The sequence below is a fragment of the Chelonia mydas genome, chromosome 3 (genome assembly GCF_015237465.2).
Source record: "Chelonia mydas isolate rCheMyd1 chromosome 3, rCheMyd1.pri.v2, whole genome shotgun sequence".
Lineage (NCBI taxonomy): Eukaryota > Metazoa > Chordata > Testudines > Cheloniidae > Chelonia > Chelonia mydas.
In genome coordinates, this window is record NC_057851.1 from 69,902,275 (window position 1) to 69,928,158 (window position 25,884).

Genomic DNA, 25,884 nt, shown 5'->3' on the forward strand with positions numbered 1-25,884 from the left:
GTCTGTCGTTCGCCCTCCTGTCCCTGGATCAGGAGAAGGCGTTCGACAGGGTGGATCACGGGTATATCCTGGGCACTCTGCGAGCATTTGGCTTGGGTCCCCAGTTTGTGGGTTTTCTCCGGGTGCTGTACGCCTCCGCAGAGTGTCTGGTCAGGCTCAACTGGACCCTGACCGAACCGGTCAGCTTCGGGCGAGGAGTACGGCAGGGGTGCCCCCTCTCGGGTCAGCTGTATGCTCTGGCGATCGAGCCCTTCCTCTGTCTCCTCTGCAGGAGGTTGACAGGGTTGGCGCTACGGGAGCCGGAGCTGCGGCTGGTCCTGTCGGCATACGCCGACGATGTACTCCTCGTGGTCCAGGACCCGGGCGACTTAGCGCGGGTGGAGGCTTGCCAGGCTGTGTACTCGGCAGCCTCCTCCGCCCGGGTCAACTGGGTCAAGAGCTCTGGCTTGGTGGTAGGGGACTGGCGGCAGGCGAGCTCCCTCCCACCCGCGCTTCAAGCCATCCGGTGGAGCGCGGGTCCGCTGCTCTATCTCGGCGTTTACCTTTCCGCCACGCATCCGTCTCCGCCGGAGAACTGGCAAGGTTTAGAGGGCAGGGTGGTAGAGCGGCTCCGGAGGTGGACGGGACTGCTCCGGTGTCTGTCCTTTCGAGGGCGGGCACTGGTGCTCAACCAACTAGTCCTGTCCATGCTCTGGTACCGGCTCAACACCCTGGTCCCGGCCCCGGATTTCCTGGCCAACCTCCGGAAATTGATTCTGGAGTTCTTCTGGTCAGGACTGCACTGGGTCTCTGCAGGGGTTCTCCATCTGCCCCTGGAGGAGGGAGGGCAGGGCCTGAAGTGTCTCCTCACTCAGGTCCATGTCTTCCGCCTCCAAGCCCTGCAGAGGCTCCTTTATGGTGCAGGTAGTCCGGCGTGGAGCATATTGGCGCACGCCTTCCTGCGCCGCCTCCGAGGGCTCCGATATGACCGGCAGCTCCTTTATCTCCATCCGAGGGGTCTTCCGCGAGACCTCTCCGGGCTGCCAGTCTTCTACCAGGACCTCCTCCGGACCTGGAAACTGTTTGCAGCGACCAGGTCCGTGGCGGCCTCCGTGGGGGAAGGTCTCCTCGCGGAGCCCCTGCTACATAACCCCTACCTCCGTGTGCAGGCGGCGGAGTCCCCCTCGGTGCGCCAGAGGTTGGTCCTGGCAGAAGTCACCAAAGTCGGAGACCTCCTGGACTACGACCAGGGAGACTGGCTGGATCCCCTGACGCTCGCTCAGCGCATGGGGCTCTCCAGACCTCGTACTGCCCTGCGCGTACTTCACGAGGTGAGGGCCGCTTTGCCGCACGCTGCTCGGGTTTACCTCGACCGGGTCCTGCGAGAGGGCGCGCCCCGCCCACCCTCCACCCCAGGCCCTCCGGACCTTTTCATCGGGCCCCTGCCCCGTAGACCCGACCGACCCCCCCGCCCCTTCACCGTGAGCCGGCTGCACGAGCTGCAGCCGGTCCGGTTCCAGACCGCGCCAAAACAACATCTCTACACGCTCGTGCTCCACACCCTTCATGTCCTCACCCTTGCGTCCCGCCCTGACACAAAGTGGCGGGACCTCCTGCCACCTCTAGAGGGTGAGGAGCCCCGGTGGGCCAGCCTCTATTCCACCTTAGTCCCGCGGCCCGCCGGAGATATCAGTTGGCGGCTCCTCCATGGGGCCGTGAGCACGGGTGTGTACTTGGCGCGGTTTACCCCAATCCCGGACACCTGCCCCTTTTGCGGCGTGAGGGAAACCCTGGCGCACGTCTATCTGGAGTGCGCCAGGTTGCAGCCCCTATTCCGGCTCCTCACCTATATTTTATTAAAGTTTTGGTTGCACTTTTCTCCTCACCTTCTTATCTACGCACTCCCTGTCCGTGGCCCCACTAAGTCGCGGGACCTCCTGGTCAACCTCCTCCTGGCCCTGGCTAAAGTGGCCATCTATAAAACCAGGGTGAGGAGGTTGGCCGATGGAGTCTCCTGCGACTGCGGGGCCTATTTCCGATCCTCCGTCCGTTCACGCCTCCAGGCAGAGTTCCTCTGGGCGGCGTCCACCGACTCCCTTGACGCCTTTGAGGAGCGGTGGCGCTGTCTGGGGTTCTCTGCTCAGTGTCCCCGTCCGGTTCCCTTCTTTTGACCCTTTGACCGCACTCCCGTCCCTGTTTTTCATTAGTTGTCCCCCGTAATTTTTTGGCCTCCAGGTCCTGTGGATCTCCCCCTTAGGCTGGGGGGGGATCCTTTAGCGGTGGGCGAGCTTTGCCCGCCCACTTCCTGGATCCCAATAGGATTACTCTCCTATAGCCATCTGGCCTGACCCTGTCACACCATGTAATCTCCATGCCGGATTTTAACATTGAGAGGGAAAAAAAACAAAGTAAGAAAGGATACAGCCGTGGGTAGGAGAATGAACATAAGGAGGAAGGGCAGTGTGGATACCAGTCTAATAGGTTATACTGGCTGTAGAATGACCGTGTCTAATCGGGTAAAGAATGTGAGTGAGGCCAAACAGCAAAAATTAAGATGTTTGTACACCAATGCGAGGAGTCTAGGTAGCAAAATGGAGGCACTAGAGCTACTGGTGCAGGAGGTGAAACCAGATACTATAGGGACAGAAACATGGTGGAATAGTAGTCATGACTGGACTACAGGTATTGAAGGGTATGTGCTGTTTAGGAAAGACAGAAATAAAGGTAAAGGTGGTGGAGTAGCATTGTATATCAATGATGAGGTAAAATGTAAAGAAATAAGAAGCGATGTAATGGATAAGACAGAGTCCGTCTGGGCAAAAATTATATTGGGGAATAAACTACTAGAGCCTCCCCTGTGATAGTACTTAGGGTGCTCAATAGACTGCTGGGATCCGATCTGGATATGGATAGAGGCCTCTTTAATGTTTTTAATGAAGTAAATACTAATGGGAATTGTGTGATCATGAGAGACTTTAACTTCCCAGATATAGACTGGACGACAAGTGCTAGTAATGATAATAAGGCTCAGATTTTCCTAGATGCGATAGCTGATGGATTCCTTCATTAAGTAGTTGCTGAACCGACTAAACGGGATGTCATTTTAGATTTGGTTTTGGTGAGTAGTGAGAAGAAATGGTTGTAGGGGACAACCTTGGTTCAAGTGATCATGAGCTAATTCAGTTCAAACTGAATGGAAGGCTAAACAAAAATAAATCTGCGACTAGGGTTTTTTTTTCAAAAGGGCTGACTTTCAAAAATTAAGGAAATTAGGTAGGGAAGTGGATTGGACTGAAGAACTTGTGGATCTAAAGGCAGAGGAAGCCTGGGATTACTTCAAGACAAAGATGCAGAAGCTATCAGAAGTCTGCATCCCAAGAAAGGGGAAAAAATTATAGGCAGGAGTTGTAGACCAAGCTGGATGAGCAAGCATCTAAGAGAGGTGATTAAGAAAAAGCAGAAAGCATACAGGGAGTGGACGATGGGAGGGATCAGCAAGGAAAGCTACCTTATTGAGGTCAGAACATGTAGGGATAAAGTGAGACAGGCTAAAAGTCAAGTAGAGTTGGACCTTGCAAAGGGAATTAAAACCAATAGTAAAAGGTTCTATAGTCATATAAATAAGAAGAAAACAAAGAAAGTAGAAGTGGGACCACTAAACACTGAGTGGAGGTTAAGGATAATCTAGGCATGGCCCAATATCTAAACAAATAATTTGCCTCAGTCTTTTATAAGGCTGATGAGTATCTTAGGGATAATGGTAGGACGACAAATGGGAATGAGGATATGGAGGTAGATATTACCATACCTGAGGTAGAAGTGAAACTCAAACAGCTTAATGGGACTAAATCGGGGGGCCCAGATAATCTTCATCCAAGGATATTAAAGGAATTGGCACATGAAATTGCAAGCCCATTATCAAGAATTTTAATGACTCTGTAAACTCAGGGGTTGTACAGTATGACTGGAGAATTGCTAACATAGTTCCTATTTTTAAGAAAAGGAAAAAAAGTGATCTGGGTAACTACCGGGCTGTTACTTTGACATCTGTAGTATGCAAGGTCTTGGAAAAAAAATTGAAGGAGAAAGTAGTTAAGGACATTGAGGTCAATGGTAAATGGGACAAAATACAACATGGTTCTACAAAAGGTAGATCGTGCCAAACAAACCTGATCTCCTTCTTTGAGAAGGTAACAGATTTTTTAGACAAAGGAAACACAGTGGATCTAATTTACCTAGATTTCAGTAAGGCGTTTGATACGGTGCCACATGGAGAATTATTAGTTAAATTGGAAAAGAGGGTGATCAATATGAAAATTGGAAGGTGGATAAGGAATTGGTTAAAAGGGAGACTACAGCGGGTCATACTGAAAGGTGAAATGTCAGACTGCAGGGAGGTTACCAGTGGAGTTCCTCAGGGACCGGTTTTGGGACCAATCTTATTTAACCTTTTTATTACTGACCTCGGCACAAAAAGTGGGAGTGTGCTAATAAAGTTTGCCGATGATACAAATCTGGGAGGTATTGCCAGTTTAGAGAAGGACTGGGATATCATACAGGAGGATCTGGATGACCTTGTAAACTGGAGTAATAATATGAAATTTTATATTGAGAAGTGCAAGGTCATGCATTTAGGGATTAATAACAAGAATTTTTGTTAGAAGCTGGGGACACATCAATTAGAAGTAATGGAGGAGGAGAAAGACCTTGGAGTATTGGTTGACCACAGGATGACTATGAGCCGCCAATGTGATATGGCCGTGAAAAAAGCTAACGCGGTCTTGGGATGCATCAGGAGAGGTATTTCCAGTAGAGATAAGGAAATGTTAGTACGGTTATACAAGGCACTGGTGAGACGTCATCTGGAATATTGTGTGCAGTTCTGGTCTCCCACGTTTAAGAAGGATTAATTCAAACTGGAACAAGTACAGAGAAGGGCTACTAGGATGATCCGAGGAATAGAAAACCTGTCTGATGACAGGAGACTCAAGGAGCTTGGCTTGTTTAGTCTAGCCAAAAGAAGGTTGAGGGGAGATGTGATTGCTCTCTATAAATATATCAGAGGGATAAATACCAGAGAGGGAGAGGAATTATTTAAGCTCAGTACCAATGCGGACACAAGAACAAATGGATATAAACTGGCCATCGGGAAGTTTAGACTTGAAATTAGACAAAGGTTTCTAACCATTAGAGGAGTGAAGTTCTGGAATAGCCTTCCAAAGGAAGCAGTGTGGGCAAAAGGCCTACCTGGCTTCAAGATTAAACTTGATAAGTTTATGGAGGAGATGGTATGATGGGATAACATGATTTTGGCAATTAATTGAACTTTAACTATTCATGGTAAATAGGCCCAATGGCCTGTGATGGGATGTTAGATGGGGTGGGATCTGAGTTACTACAGAGAATTCTTTCCTGGGTATCTGGCTGGTGAATCTTGCCCATATGTTCAGGGTTCAGCTGATCGCCATATTTGAGGTTGGGAAGGAATTTTCCTCCAGGGCAGATTGGAAGAGGCCCTGGGGTTTTTTTGCCTTCCTCTGTAGCATGGGGTAAGGGTCACTTGCTGGAGGATTCTCTGCACCTTGAAGTCTTTAAACCATGATTTGAGGACTTCAGTAGCTCAGACATAGGTGAGAGGTTTATTGCAGGAGTGGGTGGGTGACATTCTGTGGCCTGCATTGTGTAGGAGGTCAGACTAGATGATCATAATGGTCCCTTCTGACCTTAATATCTGTGAGTCTATGAACTAGAACTGGCCAGAAATTTTCCAGCTGAATGTTTTTTTCATAGGAAAATGCCAACTCTAGATCTCAATTTAGATGAAATTTCAATAGAAGCCAGACAGGGTTCTGCCAACTTGCCTTCCTGGCTCCTCAGCACTTCACTTGGCAGGCTGCTTGGGATGCCAGGCTCCCAACCTTACCCCTCCTGGGACACTTGGGCTCTCATGGTTTCCAGAGCGTCTGTCCCTGGGGCATCCTAGAAGCCCCTCCAGCCCCAGCTCCCCGTCTTCCAGACAGCTCAGAGAAATGTTTAGAAAAGACAAAATGACATTTCATTTAGACTTATTCCAAAACAATTTTGGTGGGATTTGCATTGCTGAGAACATTTCAAAATGTCCTTTTTCATTTTGAAATGGAACGAAACATGTTTTGAAATTCTGGAATTTCTCATGGAATGGGAATTCTATTATCCATCTATCTGTACAGTTTACCCAGAATTCCAGATGGACAGAAGCTCTATAGGGAAATTAGTTCTATGCTCCCATATGTTGATGAATAGGGAAGTACAGCCAGTGGTGCTGGAACTAGGAGTGCTGGGGGTGCTGGCTTGAAGTAGTAGCAACAACACCAAATACATGATTTCTATGATTTCCATTATCAACACCCCTGCTATAAAATATTGTTCCAGAACTATTGAGTATGGCTATGGAGAGAGGTTCATTTGCACAAGCTTTCTACTCAGAATTCCTCCTATGGCACTTTAAGAATATTTATAGCTGTACACAAATTCAGAATTGGTTGGGTAGTGGAACTGCACTGAAAGAGGAGAGAGCTACTTTGTGTCTAGGAGTGCATGCCCAGTGGCTAGAATTCTGTTCAAGGATCTGTGCAAAGTGACTCACCAGGTAGTGCACTGCCTTGTGTCTAGATGAAACATTGCATTTTTTTTCTGTAGTCCTGCCAACCAGGTCCACACAGTCTTTGTGCCTTAAGATTCTGCCCTTTTGCTGGGTCACCTTTGATCTGACCCCTTTTAGGGCACACCAGGGTTTGGTGTAGGGTAGTCCCCAGACCTCAGACAAGGTCAACAGCCCTGGATCAGGCTAAGTAACCTTTCTGGCCCCTTATGTTTGGTGTCTTCCCACTAGACTTCCTGGTGAGGCTGTAGGGGAATCCAGTTTTCTTGTTCCAGTTCTCAAGGCAACAAAGGAAAGGAAATTAAATTTACAGAAATAAAGAGCAGCACCAGTTTCTTTCCAGTAGCCTCCAGTCACCTGTTCTACTGCTCTGTGCTCACAGGCAACTGAAGAAAGTTTGCTGTCTGCTGTGCTGCTTTCTGGAAGCTACAGTTAAGAGGTGTGTCCACCTCTCCAGGCTGGGGCCTTTTGAACTGAACTTCTCCCTTTTTAAGGCTCCTCCTCAAAAACTGATAGGACTTGCAAGTGTGACAGAGCAAGACTGCCTGAGCCCAAAGCTTCTATTTAAACCCTTCTTCCCTGATGTGGGGTTTGAACACTCTGCCAGAGGGTTCCATCTGCTATAGGCTTTCTTCACCAGAGGATCCTGTGCCACTGGAATGACTCTTTGAAAGAAGACTAGGAAAGGATGCTTCTTAACAAGACTCAACACAGAGAAGGCTCTTCACTGAAGCCTATTGGACAGTCATACCAACTGAAGGTGAACTGAATTAACAGACTACTACCAAAATTACAGTGGGGGGGTTATTTATCATTCAAATAGTTAGATGGTTGCTGTGCTCCCTTTTCTCCGAGTGAAATTCTCCTTGTTTCATATGCAGACTCAGGGCTTGTGAGTGCAGAAGTATTGCCTCTCAAGGGCACCCATGTAAGGTGTTTAATTGTCCCAGAGATTCTGGGTGAGGGCTTGAGTCAGTGATGTTTGTTAGTTTTAAGAGATGACTTCTAGTTATTTGAATGTGTGGCTTTTTGCTGCCATTAAGCATCTCACAAAAGGGTTATACTGTTGATGTTTTTCTAGCATATAATGGACTATTTGTAACTCATTTTGAGTTGAAGGGGTGCTGCAATACAGGTCCATTAACTGCCAACATAGCCTATGAGAAACTGGACTATTGTCATTAAAAGACTCTTAAAATACTTGAAATTATTAAACGATTTGAGTGGTGTATTTAACAATAGATGGACTATTTTAATCACACAGGAATAAATCTGAGTTCATAGTGATTCTACATGGTGATTCTTAAACCTCTAGGATTCAGAGATTCAAAGCTATTTTTCCAGTTTCTAGACTTATTTAGAGCTTTATTTAGAGCTTTTTTCCTACCATTACCCCAAGTAGTAGAACCCTAGGTCCAGTCACAGAATGCAGATTCCCCGGCTTCACTTCACAGCATGCACTCAAGGTAGATACAAGAGGCGAAGCAGATTAAAGCCAATGCTGACACCACGGCACTCAGGATTTTAGTAAAAGTAAAGGGTCTGAGAATCTAAATATTGGGAGAGAAGTGAAAAGTATTAGGTATAGAAAGAATTGTCTGTTTGGAAGAAAAGCTGTCAGTTTAGTCTATAGAGATGGGAAAAGAACTGCATGTGTATATGCCGTATGTATGCACATGCAGATATTTATTCAGTGGAGGCATTTGAATATTTCATGTTTTGTCTGAAACATTTAAAGTTTTGTTTCTGGTTCAGATCAGTAAGGGAGCTCTTATGCATTTTACCTGAAGCAGTTTTCCCCATCTTACAGGTGACATGAGTTTCAGCCTGCAAGTACAAGAGCCAACACTTGATGAGTGTTCTAATACATTGTACATCAGATTACCCTGATTTTTTGTAAAACAAGGCTGTTCAGTACCTTTCATTTAATATACTGTATACTGACCTTTTAAGACAACTACATTTTACAAATGAAATCTTAGATGCTAATAAAGGAAATTATGGCTTCAAAACCAAATGCCTAATCTGGCTAGGTCTACTCTAAAAATACTAATGTTTCAAATTAAAAGAATTTGGTTAATTCCATTTGCCACAGCCTACTATCACTTACACTGAACCAGATTCTTACATTACATTACTATATAAAACGTCTGTGTTTACACTGCAAATCTCTCCCCAAAAGTAGATGCAGCCTATTAGCCTACACTGCGATGGTTCATTGTCTTGAGGTTAAACACAATCCATAAATATCCAGGTGATTGAATATTAAAGCTTGATTAAACTGTGGAAAACATGTAATCTGAAGATGAATAGGCTGTAATGTGCCACCACAATGATCCCATTACTCTGTTTATCTTTGTTTGAAGCTAGCTCTAAATCAAGGTAACAAGCAGACAATATAAAGGAAAATTAAACAAAAAGAAAGAAAAGGGACATTTAATCACTATATTAGCTTCAGATGAATATTGATTCCTAGTGTGCACTGTCAGATAAATGGAAGTTGGAAGAGCAAACTTCCTTCTGTGAAATGTGCTAGATCAACATCTGGAATTCTGTTGGAAGAAGAAATCTGTAGAAAGGGAAGCAATGAAACCGAGTTGGAACTGTGCAGGGCCTTCCCTTTTCATGATAAGATATGGTAAAGTGGCTGAATATGGATTTGGAATCTCAATATAGCAGAATATGCAAGAGAAACAAAAAGTCCCTACCTTAGTTCAATCCCTCTGATGCAATATTCTTCCCATAGGCTTCTATAGTTGAATGAACTGCATGTTCTTCTCTAGTATACAAGTTATGAAGCTATCATAGGCATGGATGGAGACCATAAAACATTTAAACCAAAACATTCCAAGAATATTAAAAATAAAATATAGACTAAGAATCTTGGGCCTCTATAAGTAGAATAATACAGATTTACTGAGACAAGATGGGTGAGGTAATACCTTTTATTCTGTTGGTGACATAAGAACAGCCATACTGGGTCAGACCAAAGGTCCATCTAGTCCAGTAACCTGTCTTCCGACAATGGTCAAGGCCAGGTGCCTCAGAGGGAATTAACAGAACAGGTAATCATCAAGTGATCCATCCCCTGTTGCCCATTCCCAGCTTCTGGCAAACAGAGGCTAGGGACACCATTCCTGCCCATCCTGGCTAATAGCCATTGAAGGACCTATTCTCCATGAATTTATCTAGTTCTTTTTGAACAAGCTTTACTGACAGAGACAAGCTTTACTGATTTACTCGTAATAATAAAACCAGATGGATTACTTTGAATAAAATTATCTAATTCAAAATGAAAATAGAGGATTTATACATCATACTGCTTTCAGTGACAGGATAAAAGCTTGCACAACCCTGGTATTTGCTTGGGGTGGAAGAACTTCAGATAAAAATAGTAACCTGAATCCAAACTACACTACTTTTGATGCTCAAAACTCTCTCAAAACCAGATCCATAACATCCAGATCTAAAGTAGCAAACAAGAAGAAGAGAATTTGTAACGATATCCCTCCTCAGATTTTCTTGTGAGAAGGATTTTTCATTATGTGCATATAACTCATATGCAATTATTCTAGACAGAATAAAGAAAGCAGCAGATTCAAGGTTGCAACAAGAACAGGCAGGGTTTAGATAACAAAATCATGCATTGATCAAATAGTAACCTTACATATCATCATAAAATTGTCGATTGAATGGCAGTCACTGCTTTATATGAAGTTTATAAATTTCCCAAAAGCCTTTGATAGAACAGTTTTATGGAAGTTGTTATACCACTATGTAATCCCTCAGCTTCTATGAAAATATGACATGCCAAATAATACATACCAACAAACCTAGTAAGCTATTCAAGGCTACTCCAGGCATCAGACAAGGATGTCTGATGTAACCATGATCTTTTTACTGGTAGTGGATTGAGTAATGAGAAAGACCACAAAACCAAGGGGCGTACAATGGACTTTCACACAGAATTTAGAGGACCTTGACTTTGCATATGACATCAGCTAGCTATCACATAGCATAGAGTCATGCAAATGAAAACAAATGATCTGCAGCCCTATGCACAGATCAATGGGGTTGAAAATAATCCCTGAGAAAACTAAAGACATGAGGCTCAACACACAAGAAGAAATGCCAATAACGCTTTCTGGGACTGACATAGAAGAGGTCTTCCATTGTTGTATGCTGTTGTTGTAGCCATGTCAGTTCTGGGATATTAGAGAGACAAGGAGGGTAAGGTAATATCTTTTATTGGATCAACTTCTGTTGGCGAAAGAGACAAACTTTTGATCTTACACAGAGAGCTCTTCTTCAGAATTTGGTTAATTCTTTTTTAGAAGAAGAAATCTGTGACAGCTCGATGTCTCTCTCACCAACAGAAGTTGGTCCGGTAAAAGATATTACCTCACCGTGCTTGCGTCTCTGGAAAAAAAAAAAAAAGGCCTGATATTTCACATATCTTGACAGCATAAGTACAACAGGTGGACCAGAGGAAGATATTAAAGCCAGAATGGCAAAAGCCAGACATGCTTTTGTAACTCTAAAGCCAATCGAGAGAAACAGAAATCTTGCTCTCTAAACTAAATTTTGAATATTTAACACCATTGTAAAGTTAGTCTTACTATATGGCGCTGAAACTGGAAGACTTATGAAGACCCTCTTATCTAAACTCCAAGTTTTCATAAACAGCTGCCTTAAACAGTATCAGATGGCCAGAAAAATAGAGCTGGCTAGGATATACATGGAGAAAAGACCTGAATAACATAAGACAAGTCTTGAACAGGAACCCCTAAGAGCAAGAGGTGACAAGGTTAGACTAAGGAAAACATGGAAATGCACAATGGAACCAGAATTGAAAGGTATCAAAATGATATGGGAAAAAGCTAAGACTGCATCAGGAGATGGGCAAAGATGGAAGGCAGTGGTATAGGCCCTATGTTCCACATAGAATAGAGAGGCATAGGAGAGAGAGAACACATAACTCGAATTAACATTAATGGGACCTGCACTGAGAAGAAAATAGATTTTACAGTACCTGAATAGCACATTTAGCCCATAAACTTCTCTGCTTTTCACGTGATGTACAAAAAAATAGTAGACCAAAAAGGTTAAGGAGGTTATCTGTGGGATGTTATTTTTTTCTTTTATTTCAATTTTACAAATAATTGTAGAAAAGACAAAAGTGATTCTATTGTGCTGTTAGGAAACACTACTTGAAAAATACCCCATAAAAATGTAATGCTTTCTTCGGTGCTTTAAAATATATTTTATTTCCAAGTATACTGCACTCAGTATTTGCTTATTATTACAGCACATACATACTCCATGTACCTTTGAGGGGTAAAAGTTCCTTGTGTCCATTTCTCAGACTACATTACTCAGTTGTACTGATTTCTTGCATTATGAACCAACACTTCCCTGGCAGAAAAGATGACTTAGTCAGTCTTTTCCATCCGTAATTTCTATGGTACAGTCAGGGGACAGGGAGCAGGGGGGTTTGGATAGAGGGTGGGGTCCCGGGGCGGGGGGGTTGGGGTGGGGGGTCCTGGGAGGAGGCGTTCAGGGAACAAGGAGCGGGGGTGGGGGGGGGTTGGATGGGTCAGGGGTTCTGAGCGGGGCAGTCAGAGGGCAGGAAGTGGGAGGGGGCGGAGACCAGGCTGTTTGGGGAGGCATAGCCTTCCCTACCCAGCCCTCCATACAGTTTCGGAACCCCTCAGGCCAAAAAGTTTACCCACCCCTGTGCTACATCCGCAGTTATTAAGGACCAGATCATTTCCTGTGTGAGAAAACCCAGGTGTGTATACAGTTTTTATGATATTTATTTTATTTTCTTAACTTCTTACTGTCATAACTAAAGTTGGTCAAAACATTTTCCTATGATAAATTTCAAACAAAAAAAATGTCATGCAAAATGTTTCAAATAAAAAAATTCCAGTTTTCCCACAAGACATTTCTAACTGATTCACACAAAAAAAAATTTTTTTGCATCAACATCTCAGTTAAATTTCATTTAAAAACAAACAAACTAAAAAAGAATGAAAACAAAATGACAAAGACTTTGCTATTTCTATAGTGGACAAGAAATAAGCTCCACTAGTCTCCAATACAGTAGTGGCATAAGTCCAAAAAGAGGTACCCTTAGAAGATCAGTATCTTATGAAATAAGTAAATAATTTATTTTATTTTTCTACAGCATTTCAAGTTCTTTCTGATGAAAATACTACAATCTCTCTGAACGTATGGCCTAGTTTTGGTATTGGGCACAGAGCATTGTGTCCTCTCAGCTATTACTTCAACTGGGATTTAAGAATTCCTTTACTAAATTCTGCAACAGAGCAATGCAGTTACTTTTCCCAAGGTCTTCTGGAAAGACTTTAACTCTCAGGTTTATTACAGCTCTATTTTCTTAATCACCACTTTTATTTTGCATTTAGTTTTCATTTTGCTGAAGCTATCTAGTTTTGTTCTGCAGATAATTGACTGCAGACATTCCTCCAAAACCTATTTCCATAATTTTAGGTTCAATTCCTAATACTATTGTATGTGCGCGCACATACAACACACACACACACACACACACTGTGGTGGACTGAAAACTATTGAACTTGTAAGCTGTCAGTTTAAATAGTCAGGGGTTTTTCCTGATTCTGCTTGCAGGCTTGGGGGCTCTGTAGGGAAATGTGTGATCTGAGTTTTGCAGCAGTAAAATGGTAGCCTATAGTAAGGTAGGGTGAGCTGTGCCACACTGGATTTAGGATACAGCCTATTTTATCTCTCTCTGGATCTGGGTTCTTCTGTGTTGTCATTCTGAAGTCTAAGAAATAAAAATAAAACTTCTTTGTGGGTACACCATGAATATAACATATATATATATGATCATATATTTCCAAAAGGAGTTCCTGGGCATCCAGTTTGCTGGCCAGTAATGTATTTTTTCCCTGTCATTTCTGCTGGGCCATTTTTGCCTTCTTTGGTGTAGGGGGGCTACACAGGGAATCATCCCCAATCTCAATTTCACCTTATTTTGTGCATGTGTTGAAATGATTTAAATGCCTGGGATTCTTTTAGGGGTTGCCTTTAAGAGTGTAATTCAAATTTTATTTTTTAAAAAAATGCAGCTTTGGGGGTTTGGTGGGAAGATGATTTAATTGCTAAACTGTGAGCATAAGTACTCCTACTGGGTCAGTAATGGAACTTCCCCCACTTCATCACCCACTGTGGGATGTTTTTAAAACACCACCGAATAGTGAATTGCAAAAGGATTATGATAAAAAATGTTCAGGCTATTAAAATGTGCCTATTTGTCAAAATACTAAAAGTTTGAGGCAGAACTGATCAAATACAGAAAGATTTTTATTAAGTGCTGAAACAGTTGGAAAAACTGTTTTTTCCTCCCAAGTCCTACTTTTAACTTCCTTTGATTCAAGGTGGCACAAAGTCAAGAGAGAACTTAAAACAAGCTTCACATTAATATTTGAAAAAGGGCACCCAAACCGTTTGATGTGGCGCCCTTCATGCAAATCATGTAGTCTGAGAGAAATCCCAGTAGGAAATATGCTTCTTTCTTCTTAGCACTCATTCTTTTTTTCCTGGCTGATAATAATGGACTTTTCACACTCTCTTTGAAACCCCCCTGAGCTATACAGAAATAAAGTTATTACTCACTAGGTGCTGCCTATTTGGGGAGGGTTTACTTTTTGTTTTGGTTCGTTTTGTTGGTTGCTTGCTTTTTTATTGATTTTTTGTGTTAAAAGTGAAGGAAGTATAATCTTAGTTTAGCACAGATTTTGTACTTATTTTTTTCCCCACACATCAGCAAGATAGAAACTTGAGGAAAAAAAGCAAAATACGTGTTTTATTCTAGGATTTTTAAACATAATGATAGCCAGAGTATCAACACGATATAACCAGGGGCATTGATTTAATAGGCGTGAATGTAGTAGGGGGTAGAAGGAGACAATTTACTGCTGTAACTGCAGTACTGTTGTTCTAATATTCGGTTGTCTTACTGATAAATGCAAGCTATCCCTTCAATAATTTTCCACGCTTTATTATTTAAATTGAACTGGTCAAACTACTAGCAAGCCCCTGAAAAACCAGTCTACAGTGGGCAGCAGTATCATATTGCACATCCTCCTGTTTTTCTTGTAGTACATGCAGCATTGCTATGTATAGCCACTAATGAATCTCCCACATGACACCATCTACTCTCTTACCAACAAACATTCTGAAAACAGAGGAATGTTTCTCCATCATTAATTTTCATATTACATTTTGCAAAAGGATATAAAATGGCTTCCGAAGTTGCTGAAAGTAGGTTTAGACAAACTGTTTGGCAATAGAGTCTCAGTTCCCCCACTAAAATGTAATGAGGTAAAATTCAGAAATTTTGCCCAGTGAAATAAAACGAAGCAAGAAAGAAACAAGCGTTAAAAATAATAACAATAGTATAATACTGAGGTTTTGGCATTTGAAGCATACAGGACATTTGGTCCTGGATGTCGTGCCAATGCATCAGCAAGGAATTTCCTTTTGGCAGGACAATTCTCTGCTGGATGTTTCTGAAAGGACAATGACTACTTTGTACCAATAGCCAGAGAATCTAGCCCAAAGTTTTGAAGGGACTTGATTACCTTCATGATCTTTCCTTGACTCTGAACAATTGATTCCACATGCTGGTCTATAAAGTGCTTCTGAGTCTCCCCCCCACAAGCAAGAGCAGGCAGACACCCAGTTGCCTCCACTGAGTAGACCTCTGTTGCCACCTGTATTTGGCTTGCACCTTACTAAGACATGACTACAGCAGAATTTCATCTTTCCCTGTTTCCCTAAACAATGGTCTGCATTGTGGGAAGGCCTTAGCCTAGTGTGGACAAAGCCCCATCTCCCTGTGTCTAGGCAGGAGAAGGATCAAAAGCTTAGAGGATTGCTTAGAAAAGAGAAGTAACAGTCTGAGACAGGAGCAAGAGGTTAAGATACTTAGAAAGGAGGGAAAGCTGGTGAGGAAGAGAAAAGAGAGGGAGACTGAAAAAGGAAAAGGTTTAAATTAATGCAAAGATAACACAAGGAAAGGAAGGGGATAAAGGGAGGAACTGACAGAAAAGGAAATGGTAGATAATGGAAAGAAAAAATGGAATAAAAGGGAGGGGGAAGATCAAAAGCAAGTAGAACGTAGTAAATTACATAAATGATTAGAAAATGCCGTGCTCAGCTGGAAGAAGTTGAGCAGATACTATGGTGTTAAGGGTGGCATAAGAACCTATATAGAACAGAAAATAGGCCAAATGTGACAATTTAAGGGCAAATATGGAAAGAATGAGTGACCTTAGTTTACATATGTCTCTGTGAAGAGGTAAATTATATCTGAAAAGTGGTCTGGCCTGAGGATTAAATTAAGATTTAGTATGACCTAGTCCAACCCAGAAGTCTCATTCCACAGGACACCTACTCACCTCAACCCATCACTTCAATTTCTGGCTTTAGTGCATACATTAGTTTGCTAATAGTTAACTATTTTAAATAACTTTTGAAAAACAAGCATTTGTAAGACAACTTAAACACTAAGATTGTTTAAATATTACATGAAATGGTGATATTATCTGGGGTGTTGGCAATAGCTTGACTGCAAAGTTATAATAGTAATTGGAGTAGAGCTAGTTAGTTGATTTTTTTAAAAAAAACCTTTTTTTACATCTTCCAAATACATTATTTGGGGTGAAAAAACAATTTTTTTTTTTACAAAAATGAAAAAAAAAAAATTCCATTCTTCCTCCCCTCTTTCTTGTTTCTGTCTCTTGCTTTAGTAGAAACATGTGGCGGATGGGGGGGAAGCAGAGAAAAAAGTGAAGAGGGGAAAAAAGGAAGGGGATAGGAAGGGAGCAAAAGGGAAAACCCACAAAATGTAAGTCTTTAAGAAATACCGACACTGTACACGTATATCTGCTGGGTAGTCCCTGACATCTAATAATAAAGTTGTGGCCTGATTAAATCCATATCACGTGTCTCCTTCCCTCTTTTGGTATAGCTGGGAAATTGTTACATGGGGAAAGAGTGTTTATTTTATTTGGTATTGATATAAAACATATTGAAAGTGCCCACAATGAATATTATGAAGCTAACCAAAAGCTAATTTTCTGCATTTTGTTGCTTCAAATAGTACATATGGAATTCAAATTTCATTCTGTCTGATGATGGGTCTATGAGAAAAAAAAATCATCAAAGGTGTCTTGGTATTTTTAGAAACCAAGGGCATAGCTCCTTTGACTTCAATGGAGCCATGATTTTACCCCAAGTACACTTTTATTTTTAGTTTCTGATAGGCTGCATACCTGAAGTATTTCTGAATGACCCAATTCAATAACTTTTGGCTTTTTCTGCTAAAGTGTGGACACCTGAAACACATCAGTTTAACTGATATCAACTGAAAGGCTTGAACATTATGGACTGAATCCTTCCCTCAGGTAGATTTATGGACTTGCTGGAGTGAAACACAGCACAGGATTTGACCCAAGAGGATTGTTTGATGTTGAGACATTTTAGTTCTTTCTCTGTCTATATTTTTCTAAATATCTGATCTTGGTACTTTGGACAGAGGGCTGGACTGTTGGATGGCAAGAGCTTGCCTCAAGGTGAAACAACACACCTGCTGTGCAAATTTGTAACTGTAACTTAACTGAAACTTCTTTAAAGTACAGAAAACTAAACATCTGATTTTTGAAACCTGGTGATGTCAGCTCTCCCTGGGAAGCCACTAGTGGATTGAGAGTGAGTAAAAAGAATACTTTGGTCTGAAAGGGAAAGTCTACAACTGAAGGGAGGCTTTTTTTGTTTTGCTTTTCTTCTTAAAAAGCACTTATATCAAATTTATTACATTTTGTGCTAGATCAGCCTTTTTAGAAAGGTTTAAAAAAAAAAAGAAAAGGGCTTTGCTGTTGCAAAATCATGTGGAGTAAATAGTCACAGTTCTCAACGTGCACTGCGTTGGTTAGCTACAAGATTTCTCTGGTATTGTTTCTCTTCCCTTATTGGATGACTCATCTAACAAAGCAGCACAGCATGAAGTGAGTGTACTACAATCAAATGGACAATTTGACATTTGCTTTTGGCACATTTTTAAGCTTAAAATTAGCTTCCCCGCTTCTTTGAATTAGTGAAGATTGTGTTCGCTTTCTGTCAACATCCAAGTGTTTAAAGACGTCTCAATTATGACCAAATAAAAATTCTTTCATATTTTAATAAGTATTTGTGGAGAAATGTTTCCATTATTTACTCAGCTCTAGTAAAAAAATAAAATCTGTGACAAAACCACCAAGGTAGTTTAAAGAATGTAGGGGAAACTAGTTTTAAGCTGGGTTCACTTGTACAGGCAGGTGGTTCTTTTTGTTTTGCTTTTTAAAGTATGAAAGAGTTCTGCCCAAACAGTAGTAGGGATGAAGGTTTGACCAGGGTCCCAAGCAGCTTGTTCTTTACATTAATTTTACAACAATTACCAAGGCAAGTTCCTGTTATAGGTTTTTTTCAGATTTTTCTTGCAAGTGATAAAAACGTGTGTTGCCAGTTTTTCTTAGTTGTCCCTTGGACATTGGATGCATATGTTAGAGTGGGATGTAGGCATGAGTATGTGTGTTTTCAGATTTCAGAGTAACAGCCATGTTAGTCTGTATTCGCAAAAAGAAAAGGAGTACTTGTGGCACCTTAGAGACTAACCAATTTATTTGAGCATAAGCCTTCATGAGCTACAGCTCACTTCATCGGAGCTGTAGCTCATGAAAGCTTATGCTCAAATAAATTTGTTAGTCTCTATGGTGCCACAAGTACTCTTTTTCTTTTTGTGTTTTCAGAGAAAGACAAATCAGAGACCTCAGCAGAAGACATTTCTTGACCAACAGCACCATTTTAAAAATAAAATTGAAAAAAAAAATCATGCTTAGAATTAAAAATGCACAAAGTGCATAAAAAAAAAAAACAATGCTGTTGCTTACGGAACAAGGATAAAACATCAGAATAGACAGATTAAATTAATTTTAGATTACTGGAAATATGAAAGGGGAACTTTAATTGGTAGAGCCAGACAAATGCTCAGTTTGGCATTGCCAGCTTAAGTCATCTGCCTCAGTTAAAATGTTTTTTTATCTTTTACATATTTGCAGCTGAGTTGCATGACTCCAGTGGCACAGATTAGGCTCCATTTCAGCAAAGGATTTAAGTGTGTGCTTAAGTTGTTTGCTGAATAGGGAGGAATTGCTAATTCAGGGACTTAATGAATAGTCAGCACTGAAATACTTTAAGTTAACCACCATGTCTGTAGCATTGTATGTTTGGCTGGCTTTCTCCAATCCATGTTACTTCATCTGCTGTGAAATTAAAAACCCTTTATAAACACAAGGTACCTGCCCTGCCAACTCATTGCCAGTAAGTTATCAGTGAATTTTAAGTAAAAAATGGATTTGTTTTCCATTCAAATCCTGTGCCCTTGCCTTTTCAGTATCCCAATTGCCGCTTCTGCTGTCATCTTATTGATGATCCCCTCTCATAACTCTAAACAAAGGAAGGTTTCCCTATGAAAATGTTTAACAATATATATTTTAAAGTAACCGTGTCTCTGGAACTGTGGAAAATGGAAAAAAAAAATGCAGTTTGATCTGGTTTTAACACTGGGCAATTGAAATGAAGTTTCAAAAAGTTGAGCTTATTAACACTTGCTAAGTGCCACATCCTTTCCTCCTACAGTAACTCTGCAGGAGAGAAAAGACTACTTCTCTGAAATATCTCTGTAGGACTGTTGACTTGCTGCTCTATTTTCTCCTTAAGTGAAGGAGTTTGCAGAGGAAGAGCAGCCAGGCTTTGTACTGAGACAATGCCTGAGGAGGTCAGGGGAAATTTTGTTCTGTCCCTGCACATCTCAGAGAAACCCTCTAGTTCCTACCTTCCCTTTACTCTTGACAGCACTACTCAGTCAGGTGTCATGCTGCTGCTATTGGCTACTCTACCAAGATCACACTCTTAACTGCAGGTTAAGCTACAACAACAAAGAGCACAATGGAAATCCACTAAGGTACTACAGAAATATTCTTTGTAGAAAGAAAAGGAGTACTTGTGGCACCTTAGAGACTAACCAATTTATTTGAGCATAAGCTTTCGTGAGATACAGTTGCATTCGATGAAGTGAGCTGTAGCTCACGAAAGCTCATGCTCAAATAAATTGGTTAGTCTCTAAGGTGCCACAAGTACTCCTTTTCTTTTTGCGAATACAGACTAACACGGCTGTTACTCTGAAACCATTCTTTGTAGAGTAGCTGCTACCCAACTCTACCCCATCTTAGCCAGCCATTTTCCCAATGCCCAGTGAGCCTCAACCACATTGTTTTCATGTAAAGGAGTTTCCATGGGACTGGGAAAAGCATGCTACAAAGATGACACTCTGCTCCCCAGCTGGAAGAGTGGGTTCTTTGGTGCTTTTTCCCCTCACTCATTTGTTCCACCTTCATAGAGGGAAGCATCTGGCTCAGTATGGTATGCTGGGGAGTTTTGCCAACCTTGGCAGAAGGAAATGCACAATTCCAGCTGGTTGCAATGTTTTTTTGTCCGATAGACTTTGATTAAACAAAATAAAAAGGGTTCAACTGTAAACCCCATTAAATTTAAATAACAGTAAAGAAATGACTGACAACGAAACTGGCAGTGGATGTCTTTCTAAAAGACAAACTGTAGCTCAGCCTGGTGTTATGAGCTTGATGCAGGAATCAGTTAGTGAAATTCTATGGCCTGTATTAATTAGCAGGTCAGACTAAATCATAATCGTTCATTTTGACTTTAAAATCTCTGGGCAAATCCTCAGCTGCTATAAATTGTCCTGAGGCTGAGGATATGTACCTATAGAACAGGTGCCACATTATTGCAAAACGTCAGTCATCGTAATTAGCGATAAGCAAAATTCAGAAGCTCAGTTCAAATAACAAATTATTAAAGCCTTAAAAATTCTGCTTTATCAAGCCTCTTGAGTCTGCAAATTGGATATACGTATGGGGGAGAACAGACATTTCCATAAGAGCTCCACTACCTTTTAAAAAAATTATATGTTCAGGGTGGGTAACATATCTTCATATATGTTTGGATGATGCTAAGAACATTGTGTGCTACATGAATATAAATAGTGGTAATGATCTGACCTGGGCTAGAACAGTTTCTTCTTACAGTATTTGGTTTTCCCACTCCTAGACAGAACCAGGAAAGTACAGAAATGGAAAAAAAAAACCCATGAAAATCAGTGGGAAGCACTGAACAGTTCTAAAACAGAAAAAGTGTCTGGCTCAGCTTCATTTTTAATATTAGGGGAAAGGTTCAGGTCAGTTCTTATTTTATCCACACTAGTTTGGTCAACCCTAATTATAATCAGCCTCATTACATTAGTAATATGTTGTTAGGGCATTGAGTGCTTATCTGGAGATGATACAATTCAGAAGAATAATTTTTAAGTCCTCAAAATGCAGTAGCATTTTTTAAGTCCTCAAAATTCACTCATCATAGTGTTATTCAACGTGCGAGCAACGTGCGAATTGAGCCTCATCGGGGCAGGTGCTGCTGAGCATCATCTGAGTTGTCAGTGGGTGAAACTGATGGAAGGTAAAGGTGCTCAGTATCTCCCTGGAATCATTCAGCACCATGTAGGACTGTACTATTACACACAGGCTTTTGGGGCTGGGAACCTGTTATTTGTTTGGCACAGATCTCTCATTGTACAGCATTGAGCACACTTACAGCAAACTATACAATCAATCAATAATAATGTAATCATGTTACTTAGAGAACAATTTTTGTGCCTGAGCTTTTCCTTAACAAATGGCAATAAATACAGTTGTGTGAGGGATCACAGAAACAATTACGTTAGTCAGAAAAAATCACCAAGCTATAACACTGCATTACCATGGCAAATTCAAGGTTCGGATACAGTAAAACATACTAAAGTGATGAGAATAAAAATATTGTAAAATATCCTAGCTACATGGGAGTGGGTTAAATTGACATAATACTAGGTTGAATAACCAATTTGTCACTTTGCTTTTTAATTTAACTGAACTGTATTTTAGTGGCCTTTTCTGCCTTTACTCCATTTATAGCTTCAAAAGGCCACAATTCCAAAAGCAGATGCCTGCAAATTATGCATATGTATAGAAACAGTAACCTTTAGTGCAAAATATGCAGCTGCATGCACAAGCCAGCTGACTGCATGAACAAACAAAACATCAGTTTTGCTCATTCACTATAACTGTCATGCAAGCAATTTCCTATTTGTGGCTTGTATTTTACATGTACAGCTTTACAAAAATGTGACACTATATATGCCCTGGACGGTATTTTTATTTGTGATATTTCAACCACATGAATGGATGTTTCCAGTGACAAACCACCAGTAACTTAGCCAATTAGCTGACTAGTAAAAGGTTCTTTCTTTCTCTTTCTCTCTCTCTCTCACACACACACTCACACCTGTGTTTCTGCAACAATTGATTTCGGGGAGGGGGGGGAAAAGTCTTTCAGAGGAAACCTAATAGTTAAAATACCAGCAGGCTTCCAAATTCTTTCAGGTACCTGCAGCAAATGATGTATTGATTTTGCTGTTAAACTGCACAGCTGTAACCAACACATTAGACATGGAAGATAAAAGCAATGACTAAGAGCAACTTATTTCATCTGTCACACCTGAGGCTCTGCCTTCTTCAGACCTTTAGTGTATTAGCACAGAAAATCAATTGGGTAAAGAACTAAACAAATGAAGGGAAAATAAAAAAGGCCTCATTCACAAAGTGTCAGGGATGTCAGCAAGCCCTGGAGATTTAGGCAAAGTGTGAGATATCTCCAAATAAACCATGACAACTTTTTCTGAACTTTTTAAAAATTGTGATTATGTATCATATGTGTGTATATATATATATATTTACACACACACACCATTTAAGCCTCTGCTTGTGTGACCTCAGCTATTAACTGTCAGGATAATGACAAATTGCATTAGTTGTTGCAACATGTAGAAGTTCTTGCTACCTGAACTTCAGGTGGTTGTATTGGTGGTGGTGAGATGTGCTTTGTCAATTGGTCGAGAAGGATAGTCTCTACGGGTGCACTGGAGAAAACAAAGATCTGCCATAACAGGTCAGACCAATGGTCCATCTAGCCCAGTATCCTGTCTTAGACAGTGGCCCATACCAGAGCTTCAGGAAGAGAGTACAGAACAGGGAAATTTTGGAGAGATCCATCCCTGTCTTCACCTCGTGTCTTCTGGCTGTCAGAGGTTTAGGATTACCCCAAGCATGGGTTACATCCTTTCCCATCTTGGCTAATAGCCATTGATAGACTGATCCTCAATGAATTTATCTAGTTCCCTTTTTAATCCAGAGATAGGGTGGTCTTGAGGTTAAGGTACTGGACTGGAACTCAAAAGACCTGAATTAAATTTCTGGCTCTGTCATAAACTTTCTGTGGGAAAGCCATTACATCCCTCTGTGATAGAGTAAAAGGAGGGTAGTAATGCTTCCATTCTCCCACCCTTCGTCTGTCCTGTCTATTTAGACTGTAAGCTCTTTGAGGCCAGGGCAGTTTTTTGACATGTCTTTGTTCAGTGCCAGCACAACAGGGTTGTGATCTCAGTTGAGGATCAACAGGTGCTACGGTAATGTAAATAACAATAACAGCATTCTCATCTTGACATTTAGATATTTATAGCTACCTGTCCTTCAAAATGAGAATCTATTTTTTTCATTTTTACTTTCACTTCCTGAAATGCTTCCCTGACAAACAGCTGCTCTGTCCCCAACGTTAATCTTGTATAGGTGTCAGAGTAGCAGCCATGTTAGTCTGTATCCGCAAAAGGAACAGGAGTACTTGTGGCACCTTAGAGACTAACAAATTTATCTAGGCATAAGCTTTCGTGGGCTACAGCCCACTTCATCGGATGCATAGAATGGAACACATAGTAAGAAGATTATACACACACACACACACACAAAATGGAGTAAGAGGCTAATTAATTAAGATGAGCTATTATCAGCAGGAGAAAAAAACTTTTGTAGATAATCAAGATGGCCCATTTAGACAGTTGACAAGAAGGTGTGAGGATACTTAACTTAGGGAAATAGATTCAATATGTGTAATGACCCAGCCACTCCCAGTCTCTATTCAAACCCAAGTTAATGGTATCTAGTTTGCATATTAATTCAAGCTCAGCAGTTTCTCCTTGGAGTCTGTTTTTGAAGCTTTTTTGTTGCAAAACTGCCATCTTAATTAATTAGCCTCTTACTCCACTTTTTCATATTCTCTGTGTGTGTGAGATCGTGATGACTGGGAGAATGGGTTGACAGCAATGGTGTGTACCTTGCACCTGGAAAAGAATGTGAACCAGTCACTCCTTGACCTGCACAAGCTGGCAACTGACAAGAATGAACCTCATTTGTGTGACTTCATTGAAACTAAATATCTTCTCACTATATGTTCCATTCTATGCATCCAGTGAAGTGGGCTGTAGCCCACGAAAGCTTATTCCCAGATAAATTTGTTAGTCTCTAAGGTGTCACAAATACTCCTGTTCTTCTTGTATAGGTGTGTGTGTAGCTAAAATGAGCTCAAATTTGCAAAAATATTTTACTTCTCCTTTCATGAAGATTCTTAAAAAAAAAAAAAAAAAAAAAAAAAAAAAAAATCAGTACTACCACCTAGTGGAGCACCATCACCCTCACAAAAGGGATATGGGGTCCTTGTAGCTGCCTCTACTAATACCAGAAAATATTCAGCTCCTTCCCTTCTTGTGGTTTTGTAATGTGGCTTTCAACACTGGAGCTGCTTGTATTACATTCCTCCAGATGGTTGCCAGGTTCTGTACAGCAAAAAGGAGAATGTAGTCCTCTCTGCCTGGAGTCTAAAGGACCCTGCTTTCTAGAAAGATGAAAAGGAACCTATTTGTCATGCTTTGTCAAGGATTTTCAAAAGGACAAGATTGATATTTCTCAAGCCTGAAACAGATGTGGGATGAGTCAACAAGTACTACAGATTCCAAATCCTAGGAAGTCTTGGAGACACATTGCCCCTGAAGACTTGTGATTTTTTTTTGTATATCATTAGTGGGGCACAAAGAAGAAAGAGAAAACATTTCCATACTCTTAAAAAAAAAAAAGTAATGATTTTGAAAATAAGCATGATACAAGGAAACAGCATCAGTTTAAAAATGATATTGCACATTCCATAGGTTTCTCTTAAGCTCTAACTCAATTTGTTATAAACAGGCTCTCTGAAAAAAAACAGATTAAGAGGGTACAGTGTAATTTTCAAACAGAAATTTAGGAACAAAGCAGCTCAAGTGTCATTGTTGAAAAACACTATTGTGTGACAGAAGAGGTAGCAAGTAGTACTTAGAAGCGGAAGTATCTTAGTTTTATGCTGCTGAGTATTTTTAAAAGTGTCTCAACAAAGCATGAGCCTGGGCAGGTCAGATAATATGTTGTAATGTGCAGCAACTGGTGGGAGACTTCTGTCAGTTAAGAACATGATTACCCTTATAGAGATAGCTCCCTGTCATCATTCTGCTCTGAATACAAAATTAATGATACAAGTAGCTTGCATTACCTGTTTCAGAAGAAAATCATGTAGTTCTTTGATTAAAAGTAGATGATCTTTTATCTATGTGATTTATGGAATTAAAGTACCTGGTCAGCAATCCTGGTCCCATTAAAGTCAATGGAAGTTTCACCACTAAAGCCAGAATTTCACTCCTGGAACTCATGGAAAGATTTTCCTGATGCTCCAGTGCTAACTATAATTGTTAATAGTTGCCAGTAAGATGCTGCTCAAAGACACGTTCAAATAGCAAAGGAAGAAATTCTCTGAACAATTGCATGAATAAAACAATGAAGTCAAGTAGTTTGAAGGAGTAAGGACATCTCTCTTTTACACAGGCACCTTGGCTTTTATTGTTAGCAGCAGGTGGCTTTAGTTCTGAAGTAATTTTCTCTACCCTTGCACCACCTAAGGTGTTCATGGTGTGCTTGCCTGTATTACTAAAGAACTTAGCTCTGTTGGAGGGTAAAATGAAATAGCTGAAGGAAATCAGGATCCAGATGAGAATCACCTAAGCTGTACTCTTTGCCTTGTACCACTGTGTGCTACAGGAATGAGGCTGCTGTTATGTAGATTTCATATCATTCACTGACCAGAACACCCAGCTGTGATAATAGCTGAGGGATGGTGGGTGGACAGCCATTACTAATTTCCCCTTAGTCCAA

At 41.0% G+C, this 25,884-nt stretch overlaps 1 long non-coding RNA gene across 1 annotated transcript in view; it reads right to left on the minus strand.

Annotated features, from left to right (window-relative positions):
* Positions 1–25,524, minus strand: part of LOC122464998 — a 44,083-nt gene extending 18,559 nt beyond the window's left edge. Inside the window, exon 1 of the long non-coding RNA XR_006289490.1 lies at positions 25,309–25,524. This is a non-coding gene — a long non-coding RNA (uncharacterized LOC122464998). The remainder of the gene's footprint in view (positions 1–25,308) is intronic.
* Positions 25,525–25,884: the final 360 nt, after the last annotated feature.